Raw genomic sequence first — 21,670 nt, forward strand, 5'->3', positions numbered from 1 at the left:
AAACTGGAAAAATTCCCTTTGAAAACTGGCACAAGACAGGGATGCCCTCTCTCACCACTCCTATTCAACATAGTGTTGGAAGTTCTGGCTAGAGCAATCAGGCAAGAGAAAGAAAGCAAGGGTATTCAGTTAGAAAAAGAAGAAGTCAAATTGTCCCTGTTTGCAGATGACATGATTGTATATTTAGAAAACCCCATCGTCTCAGCCCAAAATCTCCTTAAGCTGATAAGCAACTTCAGCAAAGTCTCAGGATACAAAATTAATGTGCAAAAATCACAAGCATTCTTATACACCAGTAACAGACAAGCAGAGAGCCAAATCAGGAATGAACTTCCATTCACAATTGCTTCAAAGAGAATAAAATACCTAGGAATCCAACTTACAAGGGATGTAAAGGACCTCTTCAAGGAGAACTACAAACCACTGCTCAGTGAAATCAAAGAGGACACAAACAAATGGAAGAACATACCATGCTCATGGATAGGAAGAATCAATATCGTGAAAATGGCCATACTGCTCAAGGTTATTTATATATTCAATTCCATCCCCATCAAGCTACCAATGAGTTTCTTCACAGAATTGGAAAAAACTGCTTTAAAGTTCATATGGAACCAAAAAAGAGCCCGCATTGCCAAGACAGTCCTAAGTCAAAAGGACAAAGCTGGAGGCGTCACGCTACCTGACTTCAAACTATACTACAGGGCTACAGAAACCAAAACAGCATGGTACTGGTACCAAAACAGAGCTATAGACCAATGGAACAGAACAGAGTCCTCAGAAATAATACCACACATCTACAGCCATCTGATCTTTGACAAACCTGAGAGAAACAAGAAATGGGGAAAGGATTCCCTATTTAATAAATGGTGCTGGGAAAATTGGCTAGCCATAAGTAGAAAGCTGAAACTGGATCCTTTCCTTACTCCTTATACGAAGATTAATTCAAGATGGATTAGAGACTTAAATGTTAGACCTAAAACCATAAAAACCCTAGAAGAAAACCTAGGTAGTACCATTCAGGACATAGGCATGGGCAAGGACTTCATGTCTAAAACACCAAAAGCAACGGCAGCAAAAGCCAAAATTGACAAATGGGATCTAATTAAACTAAAGAGCTTCTGCACAGCAAAAGAAACTACCATCAGAGTGAACAGGCAACCTACAGAATGGGAGAAAATTTTTGCAATCTACTTGCTGCTATAAAGACGCATGCACACGTATGTTTATTGCGGCACTATTCACAATAGCAAAGACTTGGAATCAACCCAAATGTCCATCTGTGACAGACTGGATTAAGAAAATGTGGCACATATACACCATGGAATACTATGCAGCCATAAAAAAGGATGAGTTTCTGTCCTTTGTAGGGACATGGATGCAGCTGGAAACCATCATTCTTAGCAAACTATCACAAGAAGAGAAAACCAAACACCGCATGTTCTCACTCATAGGTGGGAACTGAACAATGAGATCACTTGGACTCGGGAAGGGGAACATCACACACTGGGGTCTATCATGGGGAGGGCGGAGGGGGGAGGGATTGCATTGGGGAGTTATACATGATATAAATGATGAATTGATGAGTGCTGACGAGTTGATGGGTGCAGCACACCAACATGCCACAAATATACATATGTAACAAACCTCCACATTATGCACATGTACCCTAGAACTTAAAGTATAATAATAAAAAAAAAATTTAGAGGTGATACTTACCACCTTGTTACAAATCGTTTAATGACATTTACATATTCCATGACTCCTTAATTTTCTGACACCCTCCTTCCTTCCCTCAGTCTCACTTAGAGTCAGCGGTGCATGCTGGAAATTTATGTCTTCTCAGGTAGGGAATACGAACTTTCTTGGAAGAATGGGGAAACTGAGGCTCCTATGAAGTATTAATACCTTTATTATTTGGCCCCTCAAAATTGGTTAATATGTGCAACAGGGAAATTATATCTCAAAATAAAGGCCGAGTGCAGTGGCTCACGCCTATAATCCCAGCACTTTAGGAGGCCAAGATAGGCAGATCACCTGAGGTCAGGAGTTCGAGACCAGCCTGACCAACATGGAGAAACCCCATCTCTACTAAAAATACTAAATTAGCCAGGTGTGGTGACTCATGCCTGTAATCCCAGCTACTAGGGAGGCTGAGGCAGGAGAATCACTTGAACCCGGGAAGTGGAGATTGCAGTGAGCTGAGATCGTACCATTGTGCTCCAGCCTGGGCAACAAAATCGGAACTCTGTCTCAAAAATAAATAAAATAAAATAAAATAAAATAAAATAAAATAAAATAAAATAAAATAAAATAAAATAAAATAAAATAAAAGAGTCTGCTGAAACTATTTCTCATTAGCTTAAAGTGGGAGGAACAAACTGCCCTTCTTCTGAGCTAACTTCCAAGGTATTCTGAGTAAGCACAAGAAATGGAGTGCTGCTTAACTGCTGGGAAGTAGGGAAGACTTGCTTCACAAAAGGGCATGTTTAGGGTGAAGGATAAGGGAAACTGATAAAGCAACCCTGTAGCTATCAGGCTGAAAGTGCTCAAGTGCTGAGAATTTCAGTGATGTTTGCTGACAATGTCTATCAAAAACACCTGAAATCCTTGCTAAATACTCAGCTTTTTAGGCCACATTCAAGATTTCCTCCTTCATATGCTGAGGCCAAGACTTGGTATTAAAAAGCCCAGTGATGACCTCAATTTTAGGTCTCCAAGGTGTACCTTGAAGCTTCTGATTTTCTCATTTATGTCCCCCACAAATAGTAATATTTATCATGTATTAAATGTTGACTTTGTATCCGGCACTCTGCAAACATTATCTCATTGAATTTGCTGGCCAACCCTGAGAGAAAGGTGTATTTATGTTCTGCAGACAGCAGTCAGACTGAAGAGGCTAGCTTGTTTTCTCATGGCTAATGAGTTGGTGAATACAAATTTGCACCCATGTCTGCTGAGTTCAAAGCCCATACCCTTTCCTATTGTGCTTTGTGGTCTTTTGAATTTTTGTATAGCTCAACATTTTCAGGCCACGTATCAATTACTTTGCATTTGACTAACCAGCACACTTGTCTTTATTCAGCATGATTGGGTGCTGAGTTATTTAAATTATTATTCTGATAAATGAAGTCACCACAGTACATATAAAATGCCAACTTCCAAAGAACTAGAATACGTAAAAGTTCTACATAAAATGTTACTGAATTAAAAATTACTAGTATCAGTCTGTGGCCTATTAGAAACCAGGCCGCACAACAGGAGGTGAGTGGAAGGTGAGCAAGCACAGCTTCATCTGTGTGTACAGCTGCTCCCCATGGCTCACATTACCGCCTAAGCTCTGCCACCTGTCAGATAAGTGGCAGCATTAGATTCTCATAGGAGCACAAATGCTATTGTGAACTGTGCATGTCAAAGATGTAGGTTGGACGTTACTTATGAGAGTCTAATGCCTGATGATCTGTCACTGTCTCCCATCACCCCCAGATGGGACAGTTCAGTTGCAGAAAAACAAGCTCAGGGCTCCCACTGATTCTACATTCTGATCAGTTGTATAATTATTTCATTATATATTACAATGTAATAATAATAGAAATAAAGTACACAATAAATGTAATACACTTGAATCATCTTGAAACCATCCCCTACAGCTGGTTTGTGGCAAACTTGTCTTCCATAAAACTGGACACTCGTGCCAAGAAGATTGAGGACTGCTCTCTTATAGTACCTTAAGATTATTATTATGAACCTTGATCATTATTAGACAGTATTGAACAAAAGAATTCTATTCATTTTAGTGTTCTTGTTCTTTGGATAATTAATAATAGGCAACTTAACAAATAGTTTCATATGAAAAAATTGAGTGCCATGTTCTTTTGTAGATTCAAAGGACATCCAAATCTTCTGTCAACTCTATTCATTTTATAAGCAAGGGCAGCCTTATCTTTCATGGGATATGTGCTAGATTCTCAATGGTTTGAAATCTGGCTGTGTAACAAGGTGATTCTCATGGAAGCCAAGTATGGGAGCACTTAGTTCATGAAGAAATTGAAGATGATACCAGGAGTGCATAGTCACTCAGAATACCCTCTATTTGTAAGTGCTAGAATTCCCAAACTCCTGGCCTCAAGTGATCCTCCTGCCTTGGCCTCCCAAAGTGCTGGGATGACAGAAGTGAGTCATTGTGCCTTGTCATTCTGCATTCTTAAGCAATGATGTTTTTCCTTGTTTTGACTTTTGCAAATGTCCTAGAATTAACATGTATACAAATATAATAATTATAATAATACAAACTCTTTTTCCCAATCTGATAAATAGAGGTACTTTATTGTAATGAAAACTCACTCAATCAGTTTTTACCAAAAGGATAGAGGGAACTAGTGGTGATCTGTGGTGTGAGGAGTGTAACTGTTTTCCAGTTTGCTAATATGTCTTAGAGGCAGGTGCTGTCTGTTTATCAGTCATCACATGAGGAAGAGCCAACAGAATCACAGTCTACCAGTGAACCCAAAGGCATCTGGATTCAAAAAGAATCTGATGTGGAAAGAAAAATATACTAGGGGCAATAATAGAAATATTCTGAAAAGAGCAGTTGGTTTAGGCTGGTTTTTCAATATTTTGATGAAGAATGGTGCTCTTCCCTTTTTCCTCAGTATCAGCTTATCAAATAACAGCTGGATATGGATCACTTAGAACAAAGACTACACATCTCGGACTCCCTTACACTCGTATGACAAAGTTTTGGTCAATGAGATACACAAGCTTAATTTGCTTGTGAAGGAAGCCTCTGGGAAGAATCCTTAAAAGAAAATAGTTCTTCCTGCTGGCTGGAATAATGATAATGGTTGGTGCTAGCATAGTCATTTTGGAACATGATGTAGAAATTTGCAGATATAGAAATAGCATAACAGCAAGATAATGGAAACTTTGGCTTCGGTAGCTGTGTTTTCATAATATCAGCTTGGCCTATCCCGCGTACCTGGAATTATACATGGGACAGAATATGTACTATGGTAAAGAATGAACTCTGAAACCAGATTGGGTTTGATTGAGTCTTGGCTTTGTTTCTTACTAGCTGTGTGACCTTGAGCAAATTAACAAACTGTGCCTCTATCTGCTCAGTTACAAAATGGGCTAATAAAAATGCCTAACTCATGAAGTTGCTATTAGGGTTAAACGAGATAATGTATGTAAAATGCTTAGGATAGTATCTGGCATGTCATAAAACCTATGTAAATAGTAACTATTATTATTTGAGCTATAATTGTTCTCATATTTTTGAGATCACAGAGGAAACTAATTCTAATTAATGTAAAAGCTTCGGCATACATATTAGTGACCAGTATAAAGTGGATACCTAATACTGTGAATGAATGAGTGAATTATTCCTGTTTACTCTTAAGTTCATGTGCTATGGTAACCTGAACAGTAACATTAAAGAACATGGTAGCATACGTTAATCACTTGAATCATGAACAAACTAATTAGAGACCAGAGAGGATTATTATTGCCTTGTGTTCTGGCAATTTTCTGGATACAATGGTGTCTTTCTGGCACAGAGCTGCAAGAATCAATGGTCATTCACTACTCACTAGTTTAGCAACTTCTCACCTGATTGTTGGTTCCAGTTCTCAACCCTGTACAGCTCTCGTGGCATCCAGCTATTAACCCACTGCTGGCTCCCCTTCTAGTGGCAAGTAATGCAGACTACCTCTGTGCTACCAGTCATTGGCATAACCTTAGAAAAGGCCAACTCACTTATTATTAGCCAAAGCCAAAGCTATAGTTAAGAATACTCACTGCCACAAAAATGCCATAACATATTGACTTAATTGAAATAAGTACTTAGATCATTTGATAATTAAAGGGGAGGGGTACATAGCCATTCTATTTCTTTCTTAACCTGATCAAACAAACTTAAGAATTACCTATATCCATTTTCCATATATATATACTATGGTTTTTCAAGTAGCATTAGCTGAAACATACTATTTCCATTCTATTTTTTCCCTAAATGAAGAACATTCCAAGCCAGAGAAAGCATATGATATCAACAACATTTATAGATTTCTATTAGCAGCTTTTCCACTGTATATAACACATAGTTAGTTTCAAGTTGCTCTTTAATAATCATTCCATATATTTTCTTTAAAATTAATATAAATGTATCCACCATACTATCTAGAATTTGATTGCCTTATAAAAAAACTGGAAGATGTTATAGCAAAGCTATAAAATACACTATATGTGACACAACCATTATATACTTGGTATGCTTTTCCTTATACACACAGTTTGAAAAATTTCATTACTCACTGACCCAATTTTACATTTAAATATGAATTCTTTTAATTTTACTTTGCAATCAGGTAAATTAGTGAGAAGGAGTCTGAACAATATGCTTTAATTGCATTTATAAATTATTCTCTCTGTCCTTCATGAACATTCTTTCTTTTTTAGATATTGAAATGTGGTATCTAAATATAAAATGCAGTAACATCTGGATCTAATTGCTGGTTTGAATGATATAGACAGACCTTCAACATTTCGTGCTTTTGAAAGGATGCATTTAGTAGGAGGTACTGAGTCAAAGGTTGAAAAATTTTGTACCACTAAAAATAGTTGAAATCTCAGATTCATTTAAAATGGAAATTACCACTTTCTGAGCAAATAGTTCTTCTTGATATAAGGTGTATGTATGCTAGAAAGGGTTCATCAAAATAATGTTTTTGCTTTTTTTATATCTCATATAGCATAATTCTTAAAATCACAGTGGTTTTATTTTTTAAAGATTCCAAGTCTTACTCAAATTCAAAGCAAGTATTTAAATAAGTAATCACTGAACCCATATGTTATGTAAGGTTTTGTATTTGCAGATATATTTTAGATCCATGTTATCACAATAAACTAGAGTGGAAGCATTAAATTTCCATTAAAGTTGTGGGCAAATAGGTTGTCATCTGATATGGTTTGACTGTGTCCCCACCAACATCTCAACTTGAATTGTATCTCCCAAAATTCCCATGTGTTGTGGGAGGGACCAAGGGGGAGGTAATTGAATTATGAAGGTCAGTCTTTCCCATGCGATTCTTATGACAGTGAATCAGTCTCATAAGATCTGATGGGTTTATCAGGGGTTTCCACTTTTGCTTCTTTCTCATTTTCTCTTGTTGCTGCCATGTAAGACATGCCTTTTCTTCTTGCCATGATTCTGGGCCTCCCCAGCCATGTAGAACTGTAAGTCCAATTAAACCTCTTTTTCTTCCCAGTCTTGGGTATATCTTTATTAGCATGATGAAAATGGATGAATACAGTAAATTGGTACCAGTAGAGTGGGATGTTGCTGAAAAGGTACCCAAAAATGTGGAAGCGACTTTGGAATTGGGTCACAGGCAGAGATTGGAACAATTTGGAGGGCTCAGAAGAAGACAGGAAAATGTGGGAAAGTTTGGAACCTCCTAGGGACTTGTTGAATGGCTTTGACAAAAATGCTGATAGTGATATGAATGATAAGGTCCAGGCTGAGGTGGTTTCAGATGGAGATGAAAAACTTGTTGGGAACTGGTGCACAGGTGACTGTTGATATGTTTTAGCAAAGAGACTGGTGGTATTTTGCCCCTGCCCTAGAGATTTATGGAACTTTGAGCTTGAGGGAGATAATTTAGGGTATCTGGCAGAAGAAATTTCTAAGCAGCAAAGCATTCAAAATGTGACTTGGGTGCTGTTAAAAGCATTCAGTTTTAAAAGAGAAACAGAGCATAAAAGTTCAGAAAATTCAAGGCCTGATAACGCAGTAGAAAAGAAAAACCCATTTTCTGAGGAGAAATTCAAGCTGGCTGCAAAAATTTGCATAAGCAACAAGGAGCCTAATGTTAATCCCCAAGACCATGGAGAAGATGTCTCCAAAACATGTCAGAGACCTTCATGGCAGCCCCTCTCATCACAGGCCTGGAGGCCCAGGAGGAAAAAGTGGTTTTGTGGGCTGGGCCCCAGGTCCCATTGTGCAGCCTAGGGACTTGGTGCCCTGTGTCCCAGTCACTCCAGCCATGGCTGAAAGTGGCAACATAGAGCTTAGGCTGTGGCTTCAGAGGTTGGAAGCCCCAGGCCTTGGCAGCTTCCACGTAGTGTTGAGCCTGTGGGTACACAGAAGTCAACAACTGAGGTTTGGGATCCTCTGCCTGGATTTTGGATTTATGGAAACGCCTGGATACCCAGGCAAAAATTTGTGGCAGGGACAGGGCCCTCATGGAGAACTCTGCTAGGGCAGTGTGGAAGGGAAATGTGAGGTCAGAGCCCCCACACAGAGCCCCTACTGGGGCATTGCTTAGTGGAGCTGTGAGAAGAGGGTCACAGTCCTCCAGACCCCAGAATGGTAGATCTACTGACAGCTTGCACCATGTGCCTGGAAAAGCCATGGACAGTCAATGCCAGCCTGTGAAAGCAGCCAACAGGGAGACTGTACCCTTCAAAGCCAGAGGGGCAGAGTTTCCCAAGACCATGCAAACCCACCTCTTGCATCAGCATGACCTGGATGTGAGACCTGGACTCAAACGAGGTCATTTTGGAGCTTTAAAATTTGACTGCCCTGCTGGATTTCATGCTTTCATGGGGCCTATAACCCCTTTGTTTTTGCCAATTTGTCCCAAATTGAACAGCTGTATTTACCCAATACCTGTACCCCCATTGTATTTAGAAAGTAACTGGCTTGCTTTTGATTTTACAGGCTCATAGGCAGAAGGAACATTCCTTGTCTCAGATGAGACTTTAAACTGTGGAGTTTTGGGTTAATGCTAAAATGATTTAAGACTTTGGGGGACTGCTTGGAAGGCATGATTGGTTTTTTAATGCAAGGACATGAGATTTGGAGGGGCCAGGGGCCGAATGATATGGTTTGGCTGTGTTCCCACTCAAATCTTAACTTGAATTGTGTCTCCCAGAATTCCCATATGTTGTTGGAGGGACCCAAGGGGAGGTAATTGAATCATGGAGGCAGGTCTTTCCCATGCTATTCTTGTGATAGTGAATTAAGTTTCACAAAATCTAATGGGTTTATCTGCTTTTGTTTATTCCTCATTCTCTCTTGCTGCTGCTATGTAAGAAGTGCCTTTAGCCCTCTGCCATGATTGTGAGAACTTCCCCAGCTACTTGGAACTGTAAGTCCAATTAAACCTCTTTTTCTTCCCAGTCTCAAGTTTGTCTTTATCAGCAGCATGAAAAACAGACTAATCCGTCATCCTAGTAGTAACGTTTATGTGCATGTAAGTGTATGTATGTATATCTTAGCTGTTATGTGTGATAGATCGCTATGTTTCACCAAAAAATCCTTAGGAGCACATGTGTATATATTTCAGCTTTCCTTCCTCCAATCATAAAGATCCTTTACCCAAATACGTGTCCCATCCCCAACTCTTTTGTGAGTTCTCATTTTGTGGTTCTATTGCATTAGTATTTAGAAAGAAATGTCAATAGCAACAAACTTTCATCTGAAAAACACTCAATAAATAACTGTCACCTAAATACGTAATTCCTGCTTGAATCAATAAAATAAATTGATCTCTTAGTACATTATACAATTATTCCATTCAGAATAAAATCTCATGTATATCTGAATTTAAGATCTCCTTAAAAAAGATAAGTGTTGCTCCCTTTCTTGAAAGCCAGTGACCCAGAATTCTGTTAGTCTCAGAAAAGGTCTCTATAATATGTTGGGCACCTGAGGCCATCTGGACCATGAGGATTCTGAGATGCTGAAAGTGACCACTTCTAAAATAGGATTACAATTCATCTTGGCAAATTCCTTCTTTTAAATTATCAGTTGAACTCTAGGTATGGTGACCATTAAAAAAGAGCAACATCTCTGTTCCACAGTGTGGAAGTGCCACCAAGACCCTGGAGCACAACCTGGGTAAACCTCCTAGGTATTACTGTTTACTAGACGTGACACCTTGATCAATCTCACTAACTTCTTTGGACCTCAGTTTCTCATCTTTAAAATCAGGATAATATTTGGACCTGCTTCACAGGTAGTAGTGGCACCTAAATGAATTCAATCACATAAACAGCTTTTTCTTATTGAGATTGTTTGGGACTTTTTGCTTTAATGACTTGATTAAGAAGCTAGGATCAAAATAATATCTCTGTAGGCATCTTCTAAGCAGAAATTTTGGTCAGGAGTGTAGGTGTGAAGTTGAGAATTAAGGAAAGAAGATTTGAGCCAGTTCTAAACCAGCACCAGGAATGATTCTCAGTAGGTCTTTTTTTGGAAATAGGCCAGAAACAACTAGTCATAGCACAGTTGACCCTCTGGACCCAAAGATGTGAATTTGCCTAGTATCTGTGGAGAGAAAGAGTTTACACCCACCAGGCCCTCTAGGAAACCATATCTGTTAGCAGGAGGTGAGCCCAGAATTTGATTTTCTTAAGATTTCAATGGGTTTGGATCCTGGGCTAAAGGAATGCTCAGATCCTTCTTGTCACAGTCATCATCTCCCCCACCTACTCAGTTCTTTCCTGAAGCAGAGGCAGTGATCTTGGCTGGAAGAACTTCACAGTAGTCATTGGTTTTATAGCACTCATGTTAGCACTTTATGCACTGTGAAAATGCCCCCAGCATATGGCTGTTAAAAATACTACTGATAATCTCAGCTATGGCTAGCTTAAAGAAAGTTGCTTGAGCATATAACATATGAAATGAGAGGGCACACTTTATCAATTTTGATCAATGGCAATGTTAAGGAGTAATATCACTATTAAAATTTTGCCCTATTATTATTTTTTCCCTATTATTCTTATTAGCATTATCTTTCCAGAAAATCGTGTTCACTTTAGGGGGAAGTTTTAGTCTTGAGCACAATTTGCAATTTGTACCACTGCCTTAGTTCCGGCCCACGTTATTTCTCTACTGACTTTGCAATAGACAGCCTTTGACTTGGGAGCCCTTCCTCCAGGCTTCTAATCAGATCTCGTATCACTGCCAAAGTTTGTTTATTTTTTGTTTTGTTTTCTTTAGTTAGTTTAAAAAAAGAAAAAAAAAAACTTCTTCAATCTGTTTACATGACTTGTTCACTTAAAACTCTTTAGTAATTCCCTTCCTAACTACAGAATGAAGTCTAAAGCCATATCTTTCTATCTTCCTTCTGTGGTCCTTCATCATCAGACGCTGGTTTTCTCTATAGTCTCATCTCCTGCTCCTCTCAGCTCACACCCAACTCTTTGCTGTGTCCCATGCTGTTCCACATTTCTACGTGATGGCACACTGCATTTCTATCTGGAGTGCCCCTCTCTATGTTATCTATGTTTCTCCAACTCTGATGCTGCATCCCTATTTTTCTGTTCTCTTTGTCACCTCTTCTGTATCTGGCTCCCTAGAATTTTAGAGGGAAAAGCATCATCTTGTCTACCTTTGTGTTAGAAATGAGAGAAAGAAGTTCCAGAGACCTTCATTGGCCACCTCTGCTAAGAAGCCTGCAACAGAGGGGAAATAGGTTGCTGGACAACCAGTCTCACCGAGCATATCCCCTTGTATCAGAGAAGTCATGCCCCATGGATTGTCTTAGCCTTCTATGCACTTCAGTTCTGCATCGACTTATTGATGTCCTGGACATTTTACAATGTGAACTTGGATATGAAGATTCTTTAATTTGTCTGCTTGTTTCTTAAACTCTTCAGTGATTTTATTCTCCAATCTCAGGTATTAATTTCTTAAAGGAAATAAGCATAAATTATTTATCCTAAACACCCTAAGACCTCTAACAATTTATATTAGAAAAATTTTTAAAAATCAGTAGAAAACAGAAAAATAATAAATACAAATAGGCAATATCCTTATGAAAAACTGTTCAATTAGTAATCAAAGACAGGGAAAATACAACTAAATAAGATAGTCTCTTTTCATAAAATATTTTTTTTATTAAATTACTAAGATTGTCAAGGTTGTAAGGAAATAGGCACTTGCACGTCCTTTTAGGAATTATACAACTTGGACAAATATTTTTGGAGGACATTTGGAACCTGCTTGAAACCTTAAAAACATGACTGCCATGTTTTTGACCCATTCTCTTGATCCATAAAACTTACATTTAATTATCCAATGCAATGTGGACAGTTTTTACAAACATCTTGATGAGGATATTTTTAATAGAGGAAAAATTAGAAACTAGTTCCAATGCAACAATATATTTATTGGTTAAATAAGCTACGGCATGGCCATTTGATGTAATGATAACCACTGAAATTACATTTTTAAGTTTATGTCTTTATGTGAATTTACATGATATTGTTGACTGACAAAAAGTAAGGTTAAAATGTATGTACTCTCTATGATTGTAATTTTTGTTAAAAATATGTATACATATCACCTCTGGATAAAAATATTATCTTCCCTGCATTTCTAATACTTGGAGATATGCCTGGCTTGCAGGTAATATTTAAATAAAATTGAATGAATAAATACAAAAAAATCTGGATATGCATATGTCAAACTGATCATACTGATTAGTGGCTTTAGTTTATTTTTCAACTTTTTTGTTTATATTTGTTTTTATACAATAAACCCATATAACCTTTGTCATAAAAAATTTTTAAATAAAAATATAGCTGCTCAGTTCATATTTCCAAGCAAAACAATAATCACCATTTAACTCACTTAGTCTGAGGTGCTTAAAAAATGCCCAAATGAAGATGCTCAGATTTCTTTCGTGCTACTGCTTAATTCTGTCATACCAGGCCTTCACTGACAGCAACGCATGCGTTATTGGTCTATAGTTTTTAAGTGGCTCAGGCTCTATGTTCAGAATTTCCTGAATGCCTAAAGAATATCTGCCCACCCACACACCCATCTTGCTCAGCTTAGCAAGACTCATCATGTTCTGTATTTTCCAGGAACACATTGTATGTAGAAAAATGTCCCCCAAGGAGCAACTGAAGCATGTGTGTAGGCACTTGGAATTGACATATTGTGGAATAATCAGAAATTTATTTGGATAAATAGTGTGTAATACAGTCAGGGACTTCTCATAATTCTGAAGTCAATGAGGCCCTCGGTGGTTTTATTTTCCTCACTTTCAAGACAATGGGATTCACGTAGACTATGGATTTACTCATTAAATGCTGAATGTAAGAACTTGTCAATGTCGTCTTATTTTGGGAAAACTGAGCATGGTTCCTCTTGGTAAATAAAATGAACATAAAATAAACATTGCAGGCCATGTTTGTTCCAGTCTTCTTTGTGAACTGCAAATTCAGCTGCTGCTGTATTGAAGCAGATTCTGCTCGTAAAGTAGTGAAATGCCTGGTCTGCAATATATCACTGTGGGATGCTGTAATGTCAGAGGCCCTTGTCAACACATTGGCAAAACTCCCATCCTGTGGCTGCAGGAAAAGATGCACAACATCGCATTCAGTGTATGGACCTTGGACTTTGAGAATTCTGGCTTTGATAATTGATAACTTTAAAAAAAATCTTACGCAAGTAATGATACATACCTCTTCACCTGTGCAAGATAACTTTTAATCATGTAGCCACTATTCTAAATAGCTTCACTGTAGTCTCTTTCATCTTTTTGGTTGGTGGTGGTAATGATGAAGGTGTTGGTAGTAGTAGCTACGGCTACTGAGCCTCTATTATGAGCCAGATGCCACAATTTACAGGTGAAGACATTAAGTCCCAGAAGTAGAACCAGAATTTAGATAGTCTCTGGAGATACCTGCTACACAATGGGTGCACACCTGTGCCTATGTTTTCAATCTTGGAATTTTTCTATTGTACAGCTCCATCTCCCTTTTTCCACCTCAGGATTAAAAAAGAAAAAAATTGTCTTTAGAGTTTTCATGAGTCAGCAGATTGTCCTGCTCGTAGAAAGTACACAGGTACTTCTTTTACCAAGCACTCTTCACCTGTGCAGGACACAAACACCAAATTTTTCTGCCACCTCAGTTTTCCAAATATCTGAAGTTCATTGAGGTCCTTACAATAAAGAAGCTTCCTACTACCTCTCCTGGTCCAATCCACCAGAGATTCATTTAACCAAAACTAATTTGTCTAAGACGAACACAGTTAAATCTGTTTGCCTAATAACATCTTGAATTATAATCATTTTTAGTGAAAATATTTATCATTTTCAGCACATTTCTTATATGATATGAGATATGGAAACCTTTTTACATATTCTTGCCCCTTTAAGTGACTTTTTCTGGTTTTCATATTTATCAAGAATCCCAAGCTTCATTTCAAGCTATCTAATTCCTGGGATTCAGACATCTGGACATGTCTTGTTGAGAAGAACTTATCAATGAAGTTGCTGAAATCTTGAAGATATCTCTTGGGAGAGAAATTATCCTGAAAGAAAAAGAAAAGTAGCTTAATGCAGAGACTAAAGTACTAGACATTGGAGGAAAAACTAATTATCTTTTTCACATTGAAATCCAAATAATAAATTACTGCTTATTTAGTTATCGCTATATGCAATTGTCTGTTAAGGTCAATCAAACAAGTAAGGATTGAGTAATAATGTGCTCAGTATGTGATTCATGCTATAATTGGATATGTATAAAACTTGATACCTGCTTTGTTTGTTTGTCATTCTTGTATATTCATTCAGAATAATGCCTGGTTTATGTTCATGATCAATAACTAATTGATAGATAAAATAGTCAATGAGTGAATGAATGAATGAACGAATATCCTGAATTTTTTTAACTTTGTAAGAAATAAATTTTTATTTTTTTATTATCATACAACATTTAAGAATAATAAAGCTGTGGTGAGATTTCAAATTTGAGATATCTATGGCAAGTTTATAAAAGTACATTGATCAAGATATAATTTTTAACATTAATATACACATTTCATAATCTCAATCCATTGAACATGAACACTAGCCTTTGTCATTGTTATTTTTTTCTCCCTACAATATTGCCTACAATATTGCCTGACTCTGTAGAACAATGGTTCTCAGTTGGAGGTTGACTCTGTTCCCCAGGGGCATCTGGCAACATCTGGTATAAGTGTGGGTGTCATGGGAGAGGGATGCTAACAGCATCCAGTGTGCAGTCCAGGGATGCTGCTCACCATCCTAGAATGCACAGGATGGACCCCCACCACAAGGATTTTATCCAGCCCAAATGTTAACAGTGTCAAGGTTAAGCAACTCTTGTCGAGTGGGACTCCATTCTCATTTTATGAACACCTCTGTGCCCACTGTAATTCTGAAAACACAGACTTTGCTAATTGGCAAATACTATTTAAAAGAAGATTTAACCTAATCAATATCACTTATCAAAAGCAATGGCTGACTTTAAGTATCAACGTATTTCCAGAATGAATAAACCACACAATCAACTTAGAATGATACAAATTAGGGTTCATATCATTTAATTTTCCTTGAACCTTCTCTGCTAGTTTGATCTGTTAATATGAAAGTTAATTAGGACTGTTTTGAAGGAGCTAAGCAATATTTTCCTTTGCACATTTTTTCTGAACTCTGAAAATTTAACGATACTTAAAGCACCTGGCAAATAAAAAGTGCTCTGCGAGTGCTCCGGAAATGTTTATTACAGCTTACTAAAAACACAGGGCTTCACTCATTTGTTCAAATTTTCCATAAGCATGTGTTGCACAGGTTAAATTTTTATTTGCTCTCTCTTATTTTACAATAATCTCTCACAAATGTCGTTTAGAAACAACACATATACAGAGTGTGTTATACAAAGTTGTAAGTTATTTTTTACACACAAGTTGTAAAGTATCAGTGTATATAATACATTGATGATAGAGAACTAAATTTAAATGAAAAAAGTCATTCTAAGTTTGTTAAGTAGATAAATTTTTCAGTAATCATTCACCTACGTATTCACATTCTATATATTTCCTCATGGTCAACAAACTGATTCGAATGATTTAAGTTACCCACCATTTAAAGAGAAAAGCCTCTGCAATAATTTGAAACCATGACGTTATCTTAATTTCACCATTGGCTGCTTTTTTTCAGAAGTTCTTTTATTTCTTCCTTTGACACGTAACAATAGCTTTTAATCTCATTGGAATCTGGATTCAGAGTTACATTCTTCCTCACAAACAAAATGTAACCCATTTCATGTTCACCTCAGATACCATCCAACTGAGCTTTGTAGTGAATTCGTGTTAAATAATTAAGTTCTTCTGGAGGAACCTCTTTCAAAGGAATTCCTAGCTCAGCTTTCAGCTGCCTCTGTGCTGCTTGCCTCACTCCAAGGGCGTCATCTTCCCCAAGCTCACCTGGATTACTTAATGGATGACTACAACAAGTATTAGTAAAACAACCTGGAAAGGTAATCTTAGCATCTGACCTTTGCTGTAGCAGAAGTTTATTTTCAGTGTTGAAGAAGACACTAGAAGTGCGATGCAATAATCCTTTCTCAATGTTCTCATTCAGGTGACAATTCTTCTTGGTCTCAGCCCCAATTTTATTGTCATTCTCATCAATAAGGATACACATCTCTGCCAGTAGTTGAACCTGTGGCTCATCGAGGTGGTGAGTGTTTATTTCAGGCATCATTACAAAATGTCTGATCTGTCCTGAGAGGCCTCCAGCCACGGACACCCCATCCTGATGAATTTATAGCTTGGTTGTGGAGGCAACACAAATGACATTAAGCAGCAGTCTTCTCAAAAGAAAGAATGCAATTTATTATTGAATTATGCATAGTGTAGTGGACTGAGTTAATACTTGGGTTGTATTTTTACTCTGCTTTTAACCTAGTCAGTGATCATGCATGTTACTAAAATAAGTGAAGCCTAACAGATTTCTAAGATGATTTAAAGTTGTAACAGATTTTTATTTGATAAAAATGAGTTCTGAAATATCTAAGATTTCTTAATTAGAAGAAGAGAGTAAAAATTCCAATCATAGAAAAAGGCTTCAGTGAAGAAATAATATTTGATTGGGGCAGGATTTTGATTGGATGGAAGAAAGGGAAACTAGTATCAATTTCCTTCTACATAGCAGATGCTTATGCACATACTATCTTTCAGTTTTACAATATTAAAAACGAGGTAGCATACTGACATTTGTATAGATAAAGGAACTAGGGTAAGAAAAGAGACCAACATCACCAGTTGAGAGTACAGAAATCAGGATTAGAGGCAGTACAGTCACATTTGTTAATAAAAAAATAGGCAAAAGACCTTAACAGATACCTCACCAAAGAAGATATCAGATGCCAATAAGCATAGAAAAGATGCTTCACATCATATGCCATCAGGGAAATGCAAATAGAAACAACAATGAGATACCACTACATATCCATTAGAATGGCAAAAGTCCAGAACACTGGCAACACCAGATGCTGGCAAGGACGTGGAACAACAGAAAATCTCATTTATTCCTGGTGGGGATGCCAAAATGGTACACTCACTTTGAAATAAATTCTGACGGTTTCTTATAAAGCTAAACTACTCTTCTTTTATAATCTATCATTCACTCTTCTTGGTATTTATCCAAATGACTTGAAAGTATGTTCACACAAAAACTTTCACGTGGATGTTTATAGCAGCTTTATTATTTATAATTGCCAAAACTTGGAAGCAACAAGTTGTCCTTCAGTAGGTTAATAGATAAACAAACTGTGGCACATCCAGACAATGGAATATATTCACCACCAAAGAAAAGGAGCCATAAAGTCATAAAAAGACATAAGGAAACCATTAAATGTTGAGTGGAGGGAACCAATGAGAAAAGGCTACATACTGCATTATTCCACTGTATGGAACAGGTAAAACTTCTGAAAAAGGTGAAACTATGGAAACGGTAAAAAGATCATTGGTTGCCAGGGACTGGAGGGAGGGTTGAATAGGTAACACACAGAAGAATTTTAGGGCAATGAAATCACTGTGTATGATATTACATTGATGAATACACTTCAGTACATATTTGTCCAGACCCACAGAATCTACATCAAGAGTGGACTCTCATGTAAACTCTGAACCCTGGTTGATAATAATTTATCAATGCAAGTCATCAGTTTTAACACATATACCACTCTGGTGAGGAATGATGTGTATGTCGGGGGGAGGAGCACATGGGAAGTCTCTGAACCTTCCTCTTAATTTCCTAGGAACCTAAAACTGCTTTAAAGAGATAAAGTAACAACAACAACAAGAAAATCCAAGATATTCTCAGAGAGATAACTGAGGCTAATGGTAAAAAGAAACAGTAACACGAATTCATGAAGAACCCTTAGAAGATAATGGGTGTAAAACCTGTAATTATCACCATCAGTCAGTGGATGAATTGAATCACAGAATTAATACAGCTGAAATGTGCTGCAGCAAGTGGGATTATCTTGTCAGGGGACTCTCCTGGAAGACAAGGGTAAGAAATAAGGATTTGCAAAAATGAGAACAGTTAAAAGATACAGAGAGTGAAATTAATGTGTTAGTATCTGCCTTAAAAAGGCACAGATGAAGAAAAAGTAGATGAAAGGAGAGAAATAATGCCTTAACACTTCCGTGAATCACAGAAAGGTTTAAGAGCTTCTTGAAAGGGCTCATTAAGAGCCACCAAGCAATCCCAAATGTAGGCACATCGTAGTTAGACATTGGAGGAAGTACCTGTGGAAGACATTTTGGTTGGCTAAACATATCTCTTTCTTCCTTCTTAACATTAAATTATATATATTATAGAATTTGGCTAAGCAAATACTCATTTTACTCACTTCTCTTGCAGCTAGAAGAGGACATACAAGGGAGTCCTGGCTAATGAGATATAAGCATATGCCTGCTGTGGGGCTTCTCAAAAAGTTTCAACTGGTAAAAGGGGAAGAATTGAACACGGAAGTGATGGCAAGAGGTATGGGAGCCACTTTGCAACAAAGAGGAAGCGAAAAGGGAATAGCAGAAATGTTGGCCCTGATATTGTTAAACTGATGAGTTATTGCCAGTAGCCCCTTAAACACAAAGCATCTTTTTAGATGAGGAAAAAAAAATGTAAGTCATTATCAATTGGCTTTATGATATCTCCACCCAGACCATTTCAAACTAATAGAGTAATCCAGTAAGAAAAAAGATGAACACAGAAGGTGGGAACATATAATTTGGTAAGGTTTATTTTCTAAATTAAAAATGAATACAACACAAATAAATAAAGAATAATCCACAGATGAAATTACGGAATGGTACTAACCTGACAGAGATGAATGGTGGGAGGGAGAAGGAAAAGATCAGAGGCAAGCTGAAATGGAAAAAAAATAGAGAGTAAGTAGTAAGTATAAAATAAAATGCAGAAATATGTATCTAGATATTAGTGTTATAATAAATGTTTATTAACTCAAGATTATCTCAAAGATTAAGAGATATTTCTGAGTATGATTAAAAACAGCAATATTTATCTAAAAGTGATATTTAAAACAAAGGAATATAAGTAGAGTAAAAATGAAAAAAATAGCTTAAGATATAGTAGGTAAATGCAACCTTCTCCCCCTAACAGTCAGATTAATGGTTTTAATATCGAATTTAAGGCCAAAAGAAGTCATAAAGGACAATGAGGGCACTTATAATAGGAATAATAGGCATAATAATCATGAACATTTACATACCTAGTACTATGTATTCAGAACAATAACCTGTGACTCTATGGAGAAAAATAGATAAATCAGCAATTCTAACTGGGGAATTTAACACACAAACCTCAGAAACTGTTAAATCACGCAGATTAAAAATATACATAATTATTGAGCTTAAATGAATAGATACATAGAAGTTTGTAGACTCAAACAGAAGATAGACACTCTTTTTACGGACAAAGAACAGTTACACAAACGGAATGGATACTGGCCACAGAGAAGGGCCTCAGTATAATCTAATTCTTTAATACCATATAGACTCACATTAAAATGCAATACAATTAGAAATAAGTCCAAAGAAAATCTAAAACCATCCCATATGGCTGAATACTAAGTAACATTTTGCTAAATGGCTTTTATTTAGAAATCATAAGAGAAATTATGGAATTCTTAGAGCTAATGCACATACTATTTGACCATAGGCCAATATTTGCAGGATAAATCTCTGGTTTTACTTAAAGAGACACGTATAGATTTAAATACATCACCAAACAAGCAGAACAAAAAATAAACGGGATTAATATTCAAATCACGAAGCTAGAAAAAAATTAATCGGAGCCAAACGTATAAGGACAGAAATAATGATTACATAGGTACAAATTTTAAAAACAAAGAATAACAAAAATCCAGTAGAGAGGCTTAATAAAACAAAAACGCAGTTATTTGAGTAAAATAAGACACACAACTTCTAGTAAACCAGATCAAGAGTAATGACAGAAGACGTAAATACTACAAAATGCATATAGATAGAGGATTTAGCACAGTTATAATAAAGAATAAGAACCATGAGGCTATAATCACTAACTTTCCCTCAACTTGAAAATCTTGAAGGATTTATTTATGAAAGCACAAATTTTGTATGAGAATAATGATAATACTTGAATATTCTAATAACTACTAGAGAAAATTAAAATGTTAGCTAAAAACCTGCTTCCTCATTTCTTTTTTCCCACAGAAAGGCAATGGATCAGCAGTTGAAAAGGGAGTACTGTGAAATTTTCAAGGCATAGAAACTTTTTATCATAAATAAGTTAATCCAAAACACGAAGTAGAAAAGGAAAACTGGACAGCTCTCAGTGAAACTGGTATAAGTTTTGACTTCTTTTCCTGCTGCCTCTAGGTAGGGCCAACCCTCCTGGGTTTTAAAAAAAGCAGAAAGAACAGCCTGAGCTTCAGGTTGTCTGGATTTCTTCCATCATAACTCACTTCACAGACTCTTTTTTCTTTTCCAAGCAAGGAGGCCAATTAGTTGGTGGAACAGCTAAGGCAACACTCTACAATTACCTGGTTTGTATCCTTCACTGACTCTGATTAGAGTCAGTGGAGGGATCAATTATCATATAGTATAATACTTAAGGTGCCTTAAAATATGTAGGTTAATATTTAAATTTTTATATAAAATTTAGAAGAAACATGTTTACATTATTCTCTTTTCATTCTATCAAGTTTTTCTCTAATAACCTACTTTGGGATGTTCCAACGACCTTCGGAACATATTAGGCCAATACTTCCAAGTTTTTCTATTATCAGGTCACTGTAATATGGGAATAAGTTAGGGAGCCTAGGCTCTCTTTGTGCCTGTGCAGTCCTTTCTTTGATATATGTTTTACAACAGTTGGTTTTCTTCCAAGAGTGTAGAAGGATTATATTATTACTATAATTATTGTTATTTAAATTGAGCTTACATAAAAGCTAGATTTTCTCTCCTTTTTTTCTTGTAATAAGAGTTGACATGTTAAGCTAACCTGTTCTTCACTGTCTTCTAATTTGGTTCTATTTCTCAGAGAAGCCTTTTTAGGTAGATTTTTTTTTTTTTTTTTTTTTTTTTTGGTATCTGTCTACTTGTTTTAAAACAGCAATGAGACAATGGTTATATTTTACTTAATCCTTCACTAACCCTGGTCTTTAAACCAGAAAATGGTAGTTCAAATATACAAAAATATAGGCTGACTTCACACGTAAACAAAAATGTGAGAATCCTTTAAAAGTGTTGAGCTTAACAAATCTAAGACTTTATTTCTCTTTACTTCTTTTATAAATATTTAATTGCTTATTTAAAGTATATCATGATCAAATA

General features: G+C 36.6%; 1 pseudogene; it reads right to left on the bottom strand.

Annotated features, from left to right (window-relative positions):
• Positions 1–15,845: 15,845 nt before the first annotated feature.
• Positions 15,846–21,450, bottom strand: LOC104676716 (annotated as a pseudogene).
• Between the last annotated feature and the right edge of the window lie 220 nt (positions 21,451–21,670).

The sequence above is a fragment of the Rhinopithecus roxellana genome, chromosome 14 (genome assembly GCF_007565055.1).
Source record: "Rhinopithecus roxellana isolate Shanxi Qingling chromosome 14, ASM756505v1, whole genome shotgun sequence".
Taxonomy (NCBI): domain Eukaryota; kingdom Metazoa; phylum Chordata; class Mammalia; order Primates; family Cercopithecidae; genus Rhinopithecus; species Rhinopithecus roxellana.